Source organism: Ahaetulla prasina, chromosome 13 (genome assembly GCF_028640845.1).
Source record: "Ahaetulla prasina isolate Xishuangbanna chromosome 13, ASM2864084v1, whole genome shotgun sequence".
NCBI lineage: Eukaryota > Metazoa > Chordata > Lepidosauria > Squamata > Colubridae > Ahaetulla > Ahaetulla prasina.
The window spans coordinates 22,131,851-22,138,823 of NC_080551.1; positions in this window are offsets into that span (position 1 = coordinate 22,131,851).

A 6,973-nucleotide genomic window follows, 5' to 3' on the forward strand; every position below is an offset into this window, starting at 1 on the left:
AAGCAATTGGACTTTTTTTTTTTCCTTGAAGAAGTTCGGCTTCAAGAAAAAAGCAAAACATCTTCAAGAAAAAAGAAAGAAAAAATAAAAACCAGTTGCCTTTTGAAAAAGTACCTTGTATCCGTCTTACTTCTTTTTTCAAGCCAAGCCCTGCTTCTAGCAGAACCCCGAATGCTGGCTAGAGAAAAGCAACCTGGAGAATTGTGGGTTAAGGTAAATTGGTTCAAACCGGTGGGAGGAAAGCAGCAGAGACGACCGCAAAAAAAACCGCCGCTTTCCAAAATGTGTCCTTCATTACATAAATCACAAAAATCCTTATTTAAATGCCTGCCCCTGTTGGGTAATACAGGGTTCATGTGTTATCCAAAAAAAAAGAGCAACTTTTTTCCTAATTTTGGGGACATTTCCTCGGGTTTGAGAAAGACTTAGGATAAAGCAACCGGCTTGGGGAGGGCGCAGAGGAGGAGGAGGATCTGGAGCAGGAAAGGGGCGCAGCAATACCTATGAATCCGATCCACAGAAATGGATCTCGGGAGGGCAGCCAAGCTTTGGGGTCCCACGCGCCCTGTAGCGCGCGCACGCCCACACCCAAAACCGCTGGGGGGGGAAATCACGCTGGGGGCGGCGGCGGCTGGAGGGGGGTCCCCGCCCCTGCACCCTCGACCTAAGAGTCACGCGCACCCCAAATCCTTCGAGGCCCTTTGCGCTGATCCTGAGCACCTGCTACCTAAATGCATCTCATTCTTGGGCAGGTCTTAGCAAGGCAGCCTTAGCTCCAGAAGCGACTCGCCACGCGCGCGGCGGACTACAACAGCCAGCCAGCCAGCTAGCTAGCTAGCTAACCAGGCAGGCAGCCGAATGGGAATTGTAGTCCCCAGGGGCCTTAGGAAAGGCTGCTTCTGGGGGACACAGACCCACCCCCACCCAATGCACAGGAGTGCACTTGAAACCGACCTGCACCTGGGTCCCTTTCCAGCCAAGCGCCTCCCCAGCTCCTACCTGCGACCTGGAGCGAGGCGAAAGCTCTTGCGCCCCTCCTAAGCGCCTTATTGCGAACGCTTTTGTGGGCGGGTCTCTCTCGGATTCCCAGGAGGCCAATTAGCACTTTTTAGGAGACCGAGGGGCGCCTTGGACGGGGCTGGGGAGGGAGCCAAGCCAAGTTTGGGCTTCTCTGAGCAAGCTGGTTGCAGAATGAATGAATGAATGAATGAAGGACCCTGGAAAAGCAAAAGCCAGGTTTTTGGAGCCTTTGCGTGGCAGGATTGCCAACTGACTGGCTGGGCCCTGCACCTAATCCTTTACCAAAAGGCCAGCGGGTACCACTCCTTGCCTTAAGTCAGTGCTTCACCAAAGCTGGATAAATCACCCAACATTAAATAAAAGTGGCTTGGCTTTGGTTAAAGACACATGATCCACGTGACCCATTAGGAGACTGGAGGCTAAAACATATGAAGAACGGTTGCAGGAACTGGGTATGTCTAGTTTAATGAAAAGAAGGACTAGGGGAGACATGATAGCAGTCATCCAATATCTCAGGAGGTGCCACAAAGAAGAGGGAGTCCAACTATTCTCCAAAGCAGAGGTCTCCAACCTTGGCAATTTTAAGACTTGTGGACTTCAACTCCCAGAGTTCCTCAGCCAGCTTTGCTTTGCTAATTTTTGCAGCTTTGCTGGCTGAGGAACTCTGAGAGTTGAAGTCCACAAGTCTTAAAATTGCCAAGGTTGGAGACCCCTGCTCCAAAGCCCCTGAGGGCAGGACAAGAAGCAACAGATGGAAACTAACCAAGGAGAGAAGCAATCGTAGAACTGACAGTGAGAACAATTAATCAGTGGAACAATTTGCCTGCAGAAGTTGCGAATGCTCCAACACTGGAAGTTTTTAAGAAGAGATTGGATAACTATTTGTCTGAAGTGGTGTAGTTTCCTGCCTAAGCAGGGGGTTGGACTAGAAGACCTCCAAGGTCCCTTCCAACTCTGTTATTATATTATATATCACAATAGGGATATTTAAATGGACTTCTTAAAGGGAAAAATGGACTTCTTAAAGGATTCTGCCCTTTACTGACTGTTGAAGCTCAGCCTAAGGAAAGTTAACCTGGGACTCTCCAAATGGTTGAAAGTTAAACCCTCATTTCTCAAACTTGGCCACTTCCAAGTGTGGAGACTTCCAATTCCCAGAATTTTCATTAATGGCCATCCTGGCTATGGAATTTTGGGATTTGGAATCCACGTGATTGCCCAGATTGATAGCGAATGATGGTTTAAACTCAGTTTACCAGGAGGGTCATCCATCATACTGATAGAAGAGAATATTTGTAGCTCAGGGTTGGATTGTGGGGTCTTCGGTGCTCTCTGAGCTTGGTTATTTTATCGCGGACGTTTCATTACCAAGCTAGGTAACGTCATCAGTGCTAGAAGGGGGTGAGGTTTGGTTCTTATTTTTAAATACCATATTAGTAGTTTGCCTTATCAGTGTTGGTGGGATCATCTTGGTGGCTCTTTCATTAGGCTGCGGTTCACTCTTAGCTTGGTTGCCTGCATTGGTAGTTCCTTGTTTGGGGTATTGTTTGCTTCTCATTTGTTAGTCTGGTTTGGTGTTGATCTCTCTTCATCTGGAAGTTGATTTCTGGTGGGATGTTTTGGTGTTTTTGTTTACTTTTTGTTTGGCTTTTATTTATTTACAGTAGTGGCCAAAATTGTGGAAACCTTTTGGGAAAAGTGTATTTTCTAAAACTAGCTAATAACACTTTTTTTTGGGTGCGGGGATAGTACCATAAAATTATATATCAATGGAAAGATAATTTAATCAAGGATGTAAAGCAATCACTTTTATGAACGATTTGCTATTAGAATAGCAGTAACAGTATAAATTAGAAAAGTGAAACACATAGAATCTCGCCCCTTTTTCTGCTCAGAAACTCAAACCATGTGATCCTGTCCACCATTAAACCATCTTTCCAAGCAGCCTCCATGTTTCCAGTGTCTTTTTCCCCACTTGGAACTGAAACCAAATGGATATTTCTTCCGACACCAGCATTTGGCTCTTCTCCAAGGAGTCCTTCCTTCTCCTTAGGTGGCCAAAGTACTTGGGTTTCCTCTTCAGGATCTGGCCCTTCTAAAGAGCAGTCAGGGTTGATCTCCTCTAGGACTGACCGGTTGGGTCACCTTGCAGTTCAAGGGACAAAGAATACCAAACCCCATTTAAAAAGAAGTTATTCAAACTTTTGTCACTCTTACACAGGCCAGCTAAGACATCCAGTAGTTTTGAAAGATACAAAGGGAAATACTAAAGTAGATATCCTGGAATGTCTGTTTTGGAACCTGGAATGTCTGTTTTGGAACCGTTTAAAAAACAACTAAAAAAAAGTTTTAACAAAGATGGCGAGTTGATGAAAAAAGAAATTTGAAGGACTGGAGGGATGAATTTTGGGAGAAAAGGCTTTGTATCAGTTCTGGTTCCTTTCTGTACTTAAGCAAATTGGCTTTTTTTTTAAAAAAAATGCATTGAATACATCTGAAGGCTTAATTGTCATGTTTGGAATCAGAGCAGAGACAAAGTTCTTATCAAGGGTAGTGTTAATAGCTGCAAGCAATTCCCTAGTAGGACCATAAATCTTTTCTGAATGGCTGTTAATCTGTAGTGATTGTCTGCATCTCCTAAGGTTCCCTTTGACCTCATCATTTATTCTTTCCCCTCCTCACTAGGCCTCCAGGCCAAGAATACAACTACACTCACAACAATAGTATACATACATGAGGACGTGACCTGTAACCCACCATTAAGTGTTTAAAGCGGCCAGGGGCTCATTAAAGATGGATTTTTGCTGCAACAGGCAAACATAGCTCTTCCGAGGAAATTTGATAAAATATTTTAAAATTGATTTACTCAAATCAATTTTTATAAACATACTTAATACTTCCTCCTCCTCCTCTTTTTACCTCGGTGGCTCAGGAGCTTGTGAGAAAGGTCGGCAGTTCAGTGGTTTGAATCCCTAGTATAGGTCGCCTGCGTGAGTAGGGGGTTGGACTAGATGGCCTCCAAGGTCCCTTCCAACTCTGTTATTGTTACAACAACCTGGTGAGGTGGGTTGGGCTGAGAGAAAGCCCAGCCACCGAGCTGGCTTTCCTGCTTAAGGCAGGACTAGAACTCCCAGTCTCCTGGTGACTGGCCCAAAATCACCCAGCTGGTTTTCAAGGCTAAGGTGGGACTAGAACTCACCGTCTCCTGATTTCTAACCTGGTGCCTTCACTACTAGACCAAACTGGCTAGTTGTCTATCTCTTCCTCTGCCCATCCAACCATCCATTAATAAGGAACACAAATAATTCTCATCAAAGGTCTATAATTTAGTCCATAAATTATAGATTGGAAGAGATCTTGGTTATCATATAGTCCTACCTACCCCCTTGTCTGTTTGTTTGCAGAAACAAACTCCTACAGCAGCGCTTCTCAACCTGTGGGTCGGGACCCCATTGGGGGTCGAATGACAATTTGCCAGGGGTCACCTAAGACCATCGGAAATATGGGAAGTATACTTGCGAGTTGAAGAATTGCGCTCCAATGGTTGACTCCACAAGCCAGCTGCAGGCTCTTCAAATCGCTAGCCGAATTCGGCTTCAGGCGCGATGAATTAAAAAAAGAGAGAAATCTTTGCTCTGATGTCTCCCTCTCAAGCCAGCTGCAATCACTCCCAATCGCTAGCCTAATCTGGCTTCAGGCGCCATAAACTTAATAGGGGAGGAGTCTCCGCTTTAATGCCTCCGTCCTCAAGGCAATCGCAAGCAGTTCAGATCGCTAGCCAATACAGCTTCAGGAGCGATAAATTCAAAACGAAAATAATTTTATGGTTGGGGTCGCCACATCATGGGGAATTGTATTAAAGGGGTCGCCACATCGTGGGGAATTGTATTAAAGGGGTCGCAGCACTATAAAGGTTGAGAACCACTGTCCTACAGGGTCCCAACAGGTGGCTATCTAATAGCCATTTAAACACCTCCAGCCAAAGGGAGTCCATCTCTCTGTTAAATCATTTTTTAGCAGTAAGGCCAGTCTAGTCTAGCGGTTAAAGCACTAGAAACTAGGAGGCTCGTGAGTTCTAGTCCCGCTTAGGCATGAAAGCCGGCTGGGTGATTTTGGGCCAACCACCAGGAGATGGTGAGTTCTAGTCCCGCCTTAGGCATGAAAGCCGACTGGGTGACTTTGGGCCAGTCCCTCTTTCAGCGCAACCCACCTCACAGGATTGTTGTGAGGAAAAACAGGAGGAGGAAGGAACATTAGGCATGTTTGCAGAAACAAATAAAGGCAGGGCGTCACTAAATGAAAGGAATGATTACCATTAGCTTCACTTCTTTGATAAACTCAGAGGTCGCCTTTCCCAGAGCGAGTGGTTGGACGCCATTTCTGTGAATTCAGGGACCAATTGCTCAAGGACCAATTTTAATTCCCAAAGACAGGAGACGCCATTTCTGTGAATTCAGGGACCAATTGCTCAAGGACCAATTTTAATTCCCAAAGACAGGAGACATCACCCACAAGAGGAAGGAGAAAACCCCCTCCTCTACTTCCTTAGCCCCTTGGATAGGTTTTTTTCAAACCGACTGGCACTGGCTTCCGAGGGAACAATCGATGGAGACAGAAAGAGAAGTCGCAAAGCCACCACTTTTCCAAAACAGTGGTTTTAATTTTAATGAAGCACTTCTTAAAAACTGCAACGTGACCAAAAACGGGGGTGGGGTGGAGGGAGAGAAAAATTAAATAAAAAGGCAAAATAGACTCCCGGTTTATATACAACATTTTACAGTATTATGCATTCGTTTCTCTTTGGCAGCACGGTACAATTCATCTTCATTTTGCTTTCTCGTCTGGGAGGAAAGGGAGCAAGGACCTCTGGGTTTCCCCACCGCATCCCAATCTGGCTTTTGCACGCTCGACAGAGAGAGACACACACACACACAACTTTTGAAAACAAGCAGGTAGAAACACACAACCACCTTCGGAGCAGAAAAGGATCCAAAATGCACCAGCTGTACATTCAAAATATAAACGAGGCCTTCTTCGGTTTGTAAAACTAGCACAGATTCTTTCTCTTTTTTATCGATTTGCCCACAGTCGGTGCAATGAAGACGTCGAGTAGAAGCCCTCACAAGCTCATCTCCTGGTGGTTCAACAACGTGCAAAACAGGGAGAGGAACATCTTCCAAGCTGTTGTCCCCAGCTCATTTCAGCTTTTTAGAAACTATCGTATTTTTCGGACTATAAGACGCACCTAAATTTACCGGAGAAAAACAAGAACAAAAATAGTTTTGGGCCTCCACGCATCACGTTTTCGCCCTCCCAGGCCCCCAGTAGCATTCTGCAGTGCTCCGCACAGCCTGTTTTTTGTTTTTTCTGGCAAAAACGGGCTCATTTTTGGCCTGCAAAATGCTCTGGGGGCCGGGGGGGGCAAAAATGTGACACATGGAGAGCTTGGGAGGCCAAAAACGCCTTTACTCGGTCTATAAAACACACCTAAATTTTCACCCACTTTTAGGGGGAAGAAGGTGTGTCTTATACTCCAAAAAATAATTTTTCTTCTTCGTTCTGATTCTCCAAGCTTCATTTCTCAGAAATGAACTTTTTATTATTATTATTATTATTATTTCGACCTGTGGGCTGCAAAGGAGTTTGAACTATCCATGTTTTATCCTTCCCGTTCCTTCTTTTTTTTAAAAAAAAGACCTAGTAAGCGCTTTTGGAAGTAAGCTTCCAAAAAAGTCATTTAAACTGAAAAAAATCAATCGGCTACCCAGTATTGAAAATTACATTTTATCAAGGTCATGGACACAAGTCTCCAACAGGAAGTCTAAAAAAAAAAATTAACTTGAAAAGAAAGTCAAAACACCCTTGAAACCAGCAGCATTTCCTTATAAAGGCAAAGTAAATCACATTTCTAAAATGTGCCATATTTATGCCCCTCGGGTTGGGGGAAACAGCA